This window comes from Manis pentadactyla, chromosome 10 (genome assembly GCF_030020395.1).
Source record: "Manis pentadactyla isolate mManPen7 chromosome 10, mManPen7.hap1, whole genome shotgun sequence".
Classification (NCBI taxonomy): Eukaryota; Metazoa; Chordata; class Mammalia; order Pholidota; family Manidae; genus Manis; species Manis pentadactyla.
Genome location: NC_080028.1, coordinates 125619701 through 125633028, shown reverse-complemented (window position 1 = coordinate 125633028; position 13328 = coordinate 125619701). Strand labels below are relative to the sequence as shown.

At 50.5% G+C, this 13328-nt stretch overlaps 1 long non-coding RNA gene across 2 annotated transcripts; it reads left to right on the top strand.

Moving 5' to 3' along the window:
- Positions 1–59: 59 nt before the first annotated feature.
- LOC130679211 (uncharacterized) lies at positions 60–7671 on the top strand. 2 transcript variants are annotated; one of them, XR_008992302.1, is made up of 5 exons: positions 60–197; positions 540–628; positions 841–938; positions 6615–6767; positions 7139–7671. It is a non-coding gene; the product is annotated as an uncharacterized LOC130679211 (long non-coding RNA). The 2 variants fall into 2 exon arrangements; XR_008992303.1 differs by having other exon boundaries at positions 7000–7671.
- Positions 7672–13328: the final 5657 nt, after the last annotated feature.

Below are 13328 nucleotides of genomic sequence, written 5' to 3'. Positions count from 1 at the left end.
CTAGTGGGGTCTCTGCCTTCCATTTGGGTGATTTTCTTTTGTCCAGGACCCTGGCAAGAAAGTTTGTGAAAGGTTCAGCTCCCAGCATTTACCTAGAGGACAGGGTCGGGGGGCGCCTGGGGCCTGCCACGTGGACAGAGTCCAGCTTTGCACTCCTGGAAAGACAAAAGCCAAGGCCATTTCCCCAGAAGAGTCTGGTGAGGGATCTTCCCTTCCTGGCTCAGCCCGACACCGCTAGGTCCCAAATGGGCCCTCAACGCCCACTGGTCAGGGTGCCCTGTGGGGAGTGCTGGCTGTGGGCCAGGCCGCTGGCCCTTCCTGGAGGAAGGAGTGGGTAGAGAAGGGGGCGGCCAGGGGGCGGCCAGGACCCCAGGTCGTGCACAAGAGGCCTGCTTGGTGCGCTGGTTCCTGGGCCCTATCAGAGGGTATGGCTGGGGGACCCAGCCCTAGGAGAAGCGCAGCGGGGCGCTGAGAGGTCCTCGGGCCCAGACGGGCCAGGCTGGAGAAGGAGGGCCGTTCCCGTCGGCCCTCTCCCCCAGGGGCGCCTACAGTCCATACATCCAGCCTGTGTCCTGGCCTCCTCCTCCGAGTTCCAGAACCGGACCGACTGCTGGGTGACCAGCTGGGGGTACATCTAGGAGAAACAGTGTAAGGCACGGACACCCAGGTGGGGAAGGGGGCGTTATCCTTGTCCACTTGTTCTGGGCTGCAACCCCGAACTCAGTCCATGTACAGCTGGGCCACCCCTGGGCCTGCTCTGTTCTCTCCTGGCCTGCTGTCCACTCAGTTCCCTGGGAAAGGCAGGACCTCTGTCCACACTCAGTTCCCTCTCCCTTCCAGAGACCGTGAGCCAGAAGCCAGAGTCCAGAGGGAGGCCAGCCAGGCCCACCCTGCAGGCGTGTTGGGGTCGCGGGGGGGCTGTGTCAGAAAGGCCTCAGGTGTTTTATAAATTGGGATTTAATTTCTCAAACCATGAAATTCACCCTTTAAAGTATACAATTCAGTGGTGTTCAGTATGTTGACAAAGTCATGCAACCACCACCACTCTAACTGCAGAACGTTTTTCTAATCTAAAATTCAATCCCATGTTTATTAGCCATGACTCCGAATTCCCTTTGTCCTAGGGCCCTCCCCCTCTCCACCACCGACAACCACTTACCTGCTTTCTGTCTCTATGCATTAACCACTGCAGACACTTCATATAATGTGTAGTCTTTTGTGCCTGGCTTCTCTTACTCACATAAGATTTACAAAGTCCACTCATATTGTAGCATGTATCTGTACTTAATTCCTAATTCTTTTTGAGGTTTAATCCATATAACATTAAATTCACCATTTTGAAGTACACAGTTCAGTGGTATTGAGTTATCGAGTACTTCACAGTGTATAATCGTCAACTCTATCAAGTTCCAAAATGTTTTCATCACTCCCAAAGGGAATCCTGTAACCGCTAAGCAGACACAGCCCATTACCCCCTCTCTCCAGCCCTTGGCAGCCACTTACCAGCTTTTTGTCCTTAGGGATTTACCTGTTATGGATACTTCATGTAACTAGAATCCTACACGATGTGACCTATTTTTGTTTGGCTTCTTTCTCTTAGCATAAAATTCATCTATGCTATATAGTATGTACCAGAACTCCATTCCTTTCTTTGGCTGAATAGTATTCCTTTGTATGGATAGACCACATTTTGTTAATCCATTCATCCATTGGTACATTGGTGTTGTTTATACCTTTTGGGTCTTGCGCCTAAAGCTGCTATGAACATTAGTGAACATTAGTGTACAAAACTTTTATTTGAACACTTTAAATTCTTTTGCATATATATTTATGAGTGCAGTGCTGGATCACAGGGTTTAACATTTTTCAGGAACCAACAGTGTTCCACAGCAGCTGGACCATCTTACATTTCCATGAACATTGGATCAGGGTTATAATTCTCCCCATTCTCAACACTTGTTATTTTCCAATTTAAAAAACTTTGATCATCCCAGGGGGTGTGAAGTGGTATCTCATTGTGGTTTTGATTTGCATTTCTCTAATGACTAGTGGTGGTGAGCATCTTTTCATGTGTTTGGTGGCCATTTGTATATCTTGGAGAAATGCGTATTCACGTTCTTCACCCAGTTTTAAACTGAGTTGTCTTTGTTGAGTTAAAATAGTTCTTCATATATTCTGGATACCAGACCCTTATCAGGTACATGATTTGCAAATGTTTTCTCCCATCTTGTAGGTTTCTTTTCACTTTCTTGATAGTGTCTTTTGATGTTCAAAATTTTTCAACTTTGCTGAAGTCTAAAATATTTATTTTTTCTTTTATGGCTTGTGCTTTTGATGTCATGTCTAAAAAATTCACACACCATAAGATTCAACCTTTTCAAATATACAATTCAGTAGTATAAGAAACCATCAGTAAGAAACCATTGCCATATTTAAGATCATGAAGATTTACCTCCATGTTTTCTTGAAGAGTTTTATAGTTTTAGCTCTTACATGTATGTTTTTTATCCATTTTGAGTTTATTTTTGTGTGTGGTATGCGATAGGGGTCCAAACTTCATTCTTTTGCATTTGGATATCCATTTGTTGGAAGACATTATTCTCCCCTCCATTGAATTGTCTTGGCACCTTTGTCAAAAATTGACCATAGATGTATGGGTTTAGTTCTAGACTTGCAATGTATTACATTGGTCTGTATGTTTATCTTTATGCCAGGACCTCATTGTTTGAATCCTGTAGCTATAGAGTATGTTTTGAAATTTGGACATGTGGTTCCTCCAACTTCGTTACACTTTTTCAACATTGTTTTGGTTATTTGGGGTCTTTTGATATTCCATATGAATTTTAGGGTCAGCTTATTAATATCTACTTAAAGGACATTGGGATTTGGATAGGGATTGCGTTGGATCTATACCTTGCTTTGAGGGAGTACTGCCATCCTAATAAGTCTCCAAGCCATGAACATGGGATATGGTTCCATTTATTTAAGCCTTTAATTTCTTCCAGTAATGTTTGTATATTTTGTGTGCAAGTCTTTCATCTCCTCAATTAAATTTATTCTTATTTCATTCTTTTTTGATGCTATTGTAAGTGAAATTATTTTTTAAATTTCTATTTGGAATTGTTCATTGTTCATATGTAAAAATATAAAAGACTTTCATGTCTTAATCTTGGATCCTGCAAATTTGGTAAAGTTTTAATGATCTCTAGTCCTTTTTTAAAAGTATTCTTTATGTTTTTCTACATATAAGATCAGGTCACTTGTGGATATAGTTTTACCTCTTGCTTTCCCATTTGGTTGTGTTTTATTTCTTTTTCCTATGTGATTGCCGTGACTAGAACCTCCAGTAAAATGTTAAATAGAAGTGGCAAAAATGGGCATCATTGCCTTGATCCTGATCTCAGGAGGAAAGCTTTCAGACTTTCACCATTCAGTACAATGTCCACTGTGAGTTTTTCACATACAACATTATGTGGAGGAAGTTCCTTCTATTTCTAGTTTATTATTTTTATATTGAAAGGGTTTTGGGTTTTGCCAAATGCTTTTCCTGTATCAGTTAAGATGATCATGTGGGTTTTTTCCCCCCCTTCATTCTGTTATTGTCATTTGTAATATGTTATATTGACTGATGTTCATATGAGAAATCTCACTTGGTCATGGTGTACTGTTCTTTTACCAGACATCTGGGTTCAGTTTGCTGGTGTTTTGTTGAGGACTTTTGCAAAAATATTCATAAAGGATATTAGTCTGTATCTTTTTCTTGTGACATCCTTATCTGGGCTTTGATGTCATGGTAATGCTAGTCTCATGGAATGAGTTAGGGACTGGTCCTTCCTCTCCTCTTTTTCCGAAGAGTTCAAGAAGGGTTGTTGTTAACTTCTTCAGATGGTAGAATTCACCACTGAAGCCATCTCATCCAAGGCTTTGCTTTCTTGAGATTCAGTCTCTTTATTATGGGTCTGTTTAGAGTCTCTATTTCTTCTTGAGTCATTTTTGGTAGTTTGTATGTTTCTAGGAATTTGTCCATTTCCTCTAGATGAATCTGTTGATGTATAATTGTTCATAGTACTGCCTTATGATCCTTATTATTATTGTCAGGTCAGTAGTAATGTCCCCACTTTCATTGTCAACTTTTTTGATCTTTGGAAGAACCAACTTTTTGTTCTGTTGATTTTTCTCTACTGTTTTTCTACTTCCTGGTTTGCTTTCTCCATTCCTCACTTTATTATTTTGTTCCTTTTCAACCTTTGGGTTTAGTTTGCTCTTCTTATCCTAGTTCCTTAAGATGTAAAGTTATTGATTCGAGGTGTTTCTTCTTTATTAGTAGGCATTTCCAGCTATAAATTTCCTCCTGAGAAGTGCTTTTGCTGCATACCAGAAGTTTTGTTACGCTGTGTTTTCATTTTCATTCATCTCAAAGTATTTTCTAATTTTCCTTGTGATTTCCTCTTTGATCCACTGGTTAAGAGTATGTTGTTTAATTTTCACATATCTGTGAATTTTTCAGCTTTCTTTCTGTTACTGATTCCCAGCCTCAGTCCATTGTGGTTGGAGGAATACGTTTTGTATGATTTTAACCTTTTCTAATCTATTGCAACTTATTTTATGACCTGACATATTGTCTCTTCTGGAATGTTCCACATGCACTTGAGAGGGATGTGTATTCTGTTGGTGTTCTGTATATGTCTGTTAGGTCTAGTTGATTTATAGTGTTATACATGTCCTCTATTATTGATCTCTCAGGTTGTTCTATCCATGATTAAAGGTGGGGTATTGAAGTCCCCAGCTCTTGCTGTAGAACTATCTATTTCTCCCACTAGTTCTGGTAATTTTGTTTCATATACTTTGGGACTCAGTTGTTGGTGTGCAAATGTTTGTCATTATGATATCTTCTTGATGATTTGACACTTTTATCATTATAAAGTCTTTCTTTGACACTTCTAACAAGTTTTGACTGCAAGTCTATTTTGTATGACATTAGGATAGCTACCTCAGCTCATTTTTTGCTACTGTTTGCATGTAATGGTTTTCCAGCCCTTCACTTTCAACCTGTGTGCACCTTTGGATCTAAAATTTTGTCAAGCAGACAGCATATAGTTGGATCCTGTTTTTATTTTTCAGACAAAATAGATTTTATTTTATTTTATTTATTATTATTTTTTAGGAGAGCAAGGCAGAGGCTTTTATTTATAGAGACAGTGAAAGGACAGAGCCCTCAGGCCAGGAGGGGACAAGAGAGTCCTGGGATCCTGTGTTTTTTAACAGTTCTGCCAGTCTCTGCCTTTTAATTGGAGTGTTTAACCCATTTATGTTAAAATTAATTACTGATAAGGAAGGACTTGCTTCTACCATTATTTGTTTTCTAGATCTTGTCATATCTTTTTACATTTGTATCTGTGTCACGTGTTGTTTTGTTTCTTCCTTTTGTGTTTGATTTTTATTAGTGTACTATAAGGATCCCCTTCTCATTTGCTGTTCTTCATGTTTTTTAGTTATTTTCTTAGTGGTTACCTGGGGGTTGCAATCAACAGCTTAAACTTAAAACAATACTAATACAAACTGAACTAATACAAACTGAGCTTGCATAGTATATACAAAGACTGTTTCTATACAGTTCTGTTCTTACCTTTAAGTTATTGTCACAGTTTATATCTTTATGTATGGTGGGACCATTAACATATTTATAATTATTGTTTTGTGCATTTGTCTTTTAAATTGTATAGGGGAAAAAAAAGAACTATAATTGTCCTGGATTTTGTATTTAGCTGCATAGTTACCTTTACTCTGATCTTTGTTTCTTCCTGTGTATTTAAGTTACTGGCTAGTGTCCTTAGCTTTCAGCGTAAAGTGCTCCCTTTTCCATTTCTTGTAGGGCAGGTCTACTGTTGATGAACCCTCTCAGCATTTGTTTACCTGGGAATGTCTTTATCTTTCTTTCTTCTTTAGGACAGCATTGCCAGACACAGAATTCCTTGTTGTCTGTTTTATGCTTTTAGCACTTTAAGTATGTCATCCCATTGCCTCCTGGCCTCCAGGGTATCTGAAAAGTATTCTGCTGTTAATCTTGCTGAAGACCCTTAATATCTGATGTGTATGTAGCTTGCTGTTTATAAAGATCTCTTGCTATTTACAAAATTGTCTTTTGGTATCTTGATGAAATCTGCCTCAGTGTAGATCTCCTTGTGTTTATCCTATTGGAGTTTGTTCAGTTTCTTAAGTGTGTAGATGCATCTCTTTCATCAGACTTGGTAAATCTTTGGCCTGGATCCTACAGCAGCAGAATGTTAACTTAAACTGTCTCAGTCACATTAGCACTACCCTCTGTGCACGCTGGGGTCTGTCCCCAGTGGCTCAGGCAGGGGCTGCCATCTACATGCTACAGGTAGGAAAACCCAGTCTCAGGGAGTAACTGTTGTGGCATGTCCATCCACAGGGACACTCTGTGACATTCTCATCACCCACGATGTGCTGGTGCTGGGCTGGGGCAGAGGACTCATCAAGAACCTGGCACTGTGGGTACCCAGGACCACCCCCCTTCATCCTCCTCTTGTCCTAGATAACAGAGGAGAGGCTAACATTATTGTCTTTTTCTCTCCTACCCTCAACCCTGGCAGCTCTGCCACCTCCCCACAATCTCCAGAAAGCACAGGTCTCTGTCTTAAACAACTTCAAACGTACCTCCCTGCTCCAAGCTCCAATTCCTCGATTACACCTTGGATGATATGTTTTGTGCTGGCTCTAAGGATAACAGCCGTGACGCCTGTAGAGTAAGTGCCCCGACCCAACCAGGCCCTTGCTGGACGTGGGCACCACCCCTTCCAGTCTCGGGCCTGACTGTAACCCCCATGACCCACACCAACCTGACTCAGAGTTTATTCATGAGAAAACAGCTGTACCCCTTATTTATCCAGCCTGTAAAACAAACTTCTCATTTTGCATTAATTGTACCTCCTTTGGTCCTCATGTGATCTGGGGGAGAGCAGTTTCCCCATTTTACAGATGCAGAAGAGGCGTGCGCACTCCCGAGGGGAGGATTTGCACCCCGTCTGCCCAGCTGCTCAGCCCCGCCCACCCTCCCGGCCTCCCTGCAACCCCTCCTGCCCTGCCCCGGGCCGGGCTCACCCGCGCTGCTCCCCAGGGCGACTCGGGCGGACCCCTGGTCTGGGAGAGGAACGGGCCGCGGAATCAGGTTGGAATCGTGAGCTGGGGAGTGGGCTGCAGCAGGCCCAGCCGGCCCGGGCTCCACACCAACATCAGCAGACACTTCAGCTGGATCCGGACGCTGCTGGCGCGCAGCGGCCTTCCCAGGCCAGGGCCCTGCCCACTGCTGCGGCTCGCCCTGCTCTGTGCCCCCCAGTCCTGCAGCTGGCCAGAGCCCCACAGGGCCCCTGAGCACTGGCCCAGTGCCCCTCTGCCCCGTTTCGACTAAACCCTTTTGTGTGTTCATAGAAAAAAAGTGTTGCGTGTTGACACCTTGCAGAGCATTCTGTGGACCCAGGGGGCTCCCTGGGCACCCTCACAGTCACCCATGTCCCCCCCGGGGCCCACCCCTAAGGCTCTTGGCCCCACCTGCACCGCACAGCAGACAGAACAGCCTGCTCTGGTTCGTTCACTCAGGAAGGTGATGTGTGGAAGGGCGTTAGCAGCACCAGGATCCTGGGGAGGAGGCAGCCCAGACCCCCACATACCAGCCAGCACCCCCATCACTCAGACGCCGCCGCTCGGGCCTCACCACAGTCTCCCGAAGGCCAGCCTGGCACCAGGACTGGGGTGGTTTATCTGGGAGGTGATACGAAGCAGCCCAGAGAGGAGCGGGGAAACTGAGGCAGGGAGGAAGGAAACCCAATGCTGTTTGCCTACGCAGAGGTTAGCGGGTGAGCAGCTGCAGCGCAGTCCTGCCCTCTGAGCCCCCTGAGGCCACGGGCATGCACTGCCACACGGGCTTCTGAGGACAAGGGCGCTGGGCACGGGCTTTCCTCCCCGCCCCCCACAGTTGAGGGCTGTCCCGGGAGCATGGGCGCCCGAGCTGGAGCAGGCCCCCCGCGGAGGCTGTGGAGCCGAGGCCCCTGGCTGGAGGGCACAGCCTCCGCGCATCTGGCCCTGCACTGGGTCCTGGAACCCGGCCTCAGCATGGCCCAGGGACCAGGCCGGCAGGGCAGACGTGGCCCCAGAGCCGGTCAGGCAGCCCTGCGTTTCCCCAAGACCCCCAGGTGCTGGGAGCACAGGGAGTGAGGGTCTTGGGTCTCCTGGAGCCAGCAGAAGCAAAATCCCCGTCACCTGTGAGCCCAGGGAGGAAAGCTTGTGTGGAGGGTGCACAGCCAGCCACAGATGGGGCAGAAGGCCTCCTGCTAGGCCCTGTGGGCCCCGCCCCTCCCTCCCCCACCAGGCCGCCGCTGCCTCCATCTGGCCTCCCGGCCTCCTCCCTCCGCTCTGCAACTGGACTGAACACACCCAAGACCCCCAGCCCTTCGCCTCTATGGCTTCCCGGGCTCCTGGCATCCTGCCGGGCTGGGCTCCCCACCCTGTAGACACCCCTTGCTAGGTTCCGCTTTGGGCGAGCACCTGAGGGGCCCGTCCGGGTCCCCCGTTCCGCCCGCGGGACGCCCTGCCCCGACTCTCCGAGGTTGTCCTGGGACAGGCTGGACCTGCTGAAACCTCGGGGGCCGTCCGGGGAAGGCAGCTGACGGCTGCGGGCCCGTCACCCCTCCGCCACCTGGCTCCCATCACTGTCGCCGTTCACACATGCCCAGCTGCCTCCCACGGAAGGCATGCCGCCTGCCCCGGGGGGCGGCCTTGGGCACCATCGAGCCCATGGGCCCCACCTGCCCCTGCTGGGACCCCGCTGCTGGCCGGCGGGCATGAGGGGTTTGCCAGTGAGGCTGCCTGTCCCACCATGTTTGAAGCAGGGAGGCCGTGACCCAGTGGACCGTTGAAGTTCCTCTGACCCCCTGGGGGACACGCATGGTTGGGGGCGAGGGGGTCCCTACCCTGTGAGGGAGATGGAGTCGAGGGGCGTCATAAGGAACGAAGTCCCAGCCCCCATTGTTAACTGCGGGGCTCTCTCTTGCTATCAAATCCACAAGTTAAACCTGCAGGTTTCATCTTTAGGTATGAGAACATCTAGCTTGTTGTCATGAGAGAGTTTTTGTTTTTGTTTTTAAGCATAGTTTTAAAAAGGTAAATGTTAGCTGATTAAACTCACCACTTGTATCGCGGGGGTATTGCCGATGTGTTTTTCTTCTTTTCCCTTCCTTTCCTTATTTTTTCAAAAAGTTGTGGAGAGCCAGAACTGAAGTTTTAGACAGCCAGTAAGATTTATGGTTTCCCTTATGCAGATGTTGAGTAAGAATAATTACAGAGAAATTGAAGTATTTCTAGCAGGTTCTAAACGTGAATGCAATTCAGAGCGTTGTACATACTTAAGCATCTGGAGAGTTGGGTACGTGCACAGGGACACCAACATGACACTTTTTACCCTTGGGTGATGGGAGTGTGGGGGATTAACATCCTTTTTATACCTTTTAATCCTTTCCAGCTTTTTCCCAATAACCATTTACTATCGTGTTGTAATCGGAAAAGAAAAATGCTAATTGTGTTTGAAAACCCAGTTGGTTGGGTCTTGTGGACAAGTGACATTTTCTCAGGCTTGAATAAGAGATTCTGTAGCTACAGATTCAAGCTACCTGCTTCCGAAACAAACTGATGTTTCGCCATCACTTCTAAGCAAAAATCTCAGGCCCACCACTATTAGCAATAGTACAATGCTAAGGAAATTCTAGAATGGGATGCTAGAACATGATGCAGCCCGATCTCCCAAGATCTGAGAGAAAATCATTTTAGTTTTAGAATTCTAAATCCAGAAAACCATCATTTAAGGGGGAGGGCAAAACTGGGCCTTTCTCAGACACAAAGGTTTGGAAAGGATACAATTCCCTATGTAGGCAAAATAGCAGAGCCCAAGGATGCCCGCGTCCTTGCCGCTGGAAACCGAATGTGTCGCTTTGTGTGGTAAGAGGGAGTCTGCAGCTGAGATTAAGATAAGGACGTGTGATGGGGGGCGACCCCAGATTAGCCAGGCAGGCCCGGTGTCATCACAGCGACCCTAAAACTGGAAGGAGGGGTCGGGGAGGAAGCCAGTGATGCCGTACAGACGGGTGTCACGTGGAAAGGTGTGATGAGTAGAACAAGCAAGTGGAAGAAGGTAGAAATAAGGCGTGGAATTCCGTTTCTACTCCTCGAAACTCAGTGTGAGGTGGGAATTGAGGTTGGTTTTGGAGTTCAGAGGGACCTGACTATGGAAGGGTGGAGAGCAGACATGCCCACCAGCGCACAGCGCCTGGGGCGTCCCACTGGGAAACTGGGCCCGTGCACCCCTAGGACTGTGAGCCGGGCATGTGTTCCAGGTGGCTGCACCTCCTTGCCCCCTGCCTCCTGTTAGAGGCAAAGCTGTCCTGGGGAGACAGGCCAGAATCCCCCTGGGAAGGGGAGCAGGAGGGCGGAGGAAGGCCTGGGGAGGTGGGCCGCATGGCAGAGCGGTGTCGGTAGCCTGCCTTGCTCAGGCCCTGCCCTTGGGACACACCGGGTATCCAGGAGGGGACGAGTCCGCCCACCCCCAGGCCCTTCCTGGGAGCCAGCCCCATGCTCAGGGGCCTGGCCTGGAGGGTGTAGGGCAAGCGGGGCCGGGACGAGACACCTGAGTCAGACCACAAGACACACAGGCCCAGCCCGGCACAGCACTGGTGAGGCCCCCAGAACATGGCAGGGGGAGAACAGGACAGGTGCCTGGGCATCCCAGGGCCCGAGGGCACACAGGACCCACAGCTAGGTGCCCCAGCCCGATGTAGGTGCCGCTGTGGGGGTGGGCATGACAGTGGGAAGCACAAGTCCCCCTCCTCGGAGCTGGTGTCCCATGAGGGAAAAGACAGGAGCCTGCCCTTGGCAAGGCCACTTTTTCATTGAACAGACACACAGTCTATTCAGTGAAGTAATGAACAAACCAAGAAATGGTCACCCTCTGCTTCCCTCTGGGCTCCCGGGGCAGGCTCGCTGCCTAGACTGGCGGCAGGGCTGGGCCCAGCTGGACAAGGTGGGCATGACTGGGGCCGGTGGGTCCTACAGACCCCTGCTGACCAGGGCAGGGGCTGCTGCTGGCCCCGAGGGGACTCCTGGTTGCCCCGTGGATGAAGCCCAGAGCGGCCTCGAGGAACTCCGCTCCTGAGCCTCCTCCCGGGTCCGGTACCCCCACACCTGGGGCTCTGACCCTTCCAGAACAATCTGCAGTTTGGGACAGGGCACAGGCAGGGGCCCGGGATGCCACCCCAACCCAACCCTGGCACCCAGCCAGCCAGCCAGCCGAGGGCCAGACGCTGCTGGGAGGAGGGGAAGATGGCCTTGGGGCTCAGTAAAACCCCTCGGGGCAGCCCTGATCCCCAGGGACAAGGGGGCCTGTGGGGAGTCTCCTGGGCAGGCTCAGGGCCTGCACTGGGCCTAGGGGGACCAGGGGGCGCTCCTCCAGCATCGGGGCCTCTGAAGCAGGGTGCACAAGTATCTGCGTGTGTGTGCAGGGTAGCTGGACAGGCGCGTGCCCTGGAGTGTATCCCGTGTGCACACGGGTGCGCATGCGCCCGGCACAAGCATGTCGTGCGCAGGACGGAAAGGCGCCCGGTGGCGTTGGGCGAGTCCCCGCATCCCCTCCTTGTCCAGGCTGGCGCCTGTCTCTTCCCCCAGCTCCCACCCAGGCAGGGCTTCCTGGAGTCCCGGCCCAGACAGAGCCTCCTTCTGGGCAGCAAGCCGGCCAACCCGGTGCTGGCAAGGAGCTTCCTGAGCTGGCAGCAAACGCAAACATGCCCAGAGGCAGGGCGGGGACGGGAACACAAGCCCCCTTTGTGCGGCCACCAGGCCCTTCCGCAGAGCCGTACCTGCCAGGGTCCCAGGCCTCTCCTGCCTCCGCCCAGCAGGGCGTTCCCAGGGCCTCGGGACCTGCTTGGCTGCCCTCTGCCTCCCGCAGGCTGCGGCCCCTTCCCCACCCCTCTCTGCTGCCTCTGGGGGCCTGGGGGCCTGGGGGCCGGGGTCGGTGGGCAGCAAGGGAAGGTCAGGTGGGACATCACCTGTGCAAAGGGAATCTGGGGCCTGAGCCCCAAGCAGCCCCTCCAGGGAGGGCCATATTCAGGGAAAACCCCTCTGGGCCTGGGCCCCCACTCAAGGCTGGGCACTAATGCAGCCCCGCCCCGTCCCCCGGGGCCAGAGCTGCAGGTAAGTGGGAACAGGGCCCATGGGGCTGGCTGGCTTTGTGGAGGCAGAGCCACAGAGTAACCCCTCTTAGCTTTTCCTGGCCATACAGTCCCTGTCACAACCGCTCAGCTCTGCCACAGTAGCCTCGGCGATGTGCCAACGACCAGGCCAATGAGCACCTGTAACCCGATTTCTGGGCATGGACACTGGAATTTCACAGTTTCATGACTCCCAAATGCTATACTATTTTGAAAATTTTTGAACCATTACAAAATATAAATGCACTCTTAGCTAATGGGCTGTGCTTGGTCGGGTCGGGCAGAGGACTGTATTAGGCTGTGGGCCACAGTGCTGGCCCCCGGGCTAGGTATGTGGTGTAGCAAATGGAGGTGTGAGCTGGTTAGGGCGCCACCCTGCCCCAGTGCCCCCACACTGCCTTCCCCTCGAACCAGTGTCCCATTCCTGGAGAGCCAGCACTGCCCGGGCGGGTCTGTGCACTCCCAGGCCTGTCTCGGCACCCTTGGTGCTGTAACCAGCTGGGGACGTCTGCCCACTCTCCCACCTAGACGGACGAGTCTGTTGTTTCTAATCTGTGATTTCAAAGGGTGCCCCAAAGTGTGTCCTTGTGCACTTTTAGGGATGCATAAAGTCCTTGGTGCCAGGCTGGGGATGGAGAAGGGTCTCCGTGAATTGTCATAAACCCATGAGTAGTTCTACGGCTATATTTACACATACAGAGGAAACAGCGGAAGCTCCCAGGGGTGCCCTGGCTGCACAGGGGGAGGCCTGGAGAGCAGGGAGGCCGAGATTTGCACCCAGGCTGGCTCCAGCCTCCTCAACCAGGGTCATCCCCTGCTGCAGCCAAGATGTTGCCCAAGTGCCGAGGAGAGAGCCCCGGCGAGACAGAGAAATGCCTGTCCTTTGCCGTCTTGTTTGTGCAGCCACAGGGCCAAGACAACCAACAGGACACGTCCGGGAGCCTCTCCGGGTTGGCTGTGGGGATTCCCCTGGGAAGAGCCCCCACTGCCCAGCCCCCTTTGGGCTCCCTAGTGACCCTGCTTCTTCCTTCTGGCTGGGGGCCCACAGGGCCCGGGAGG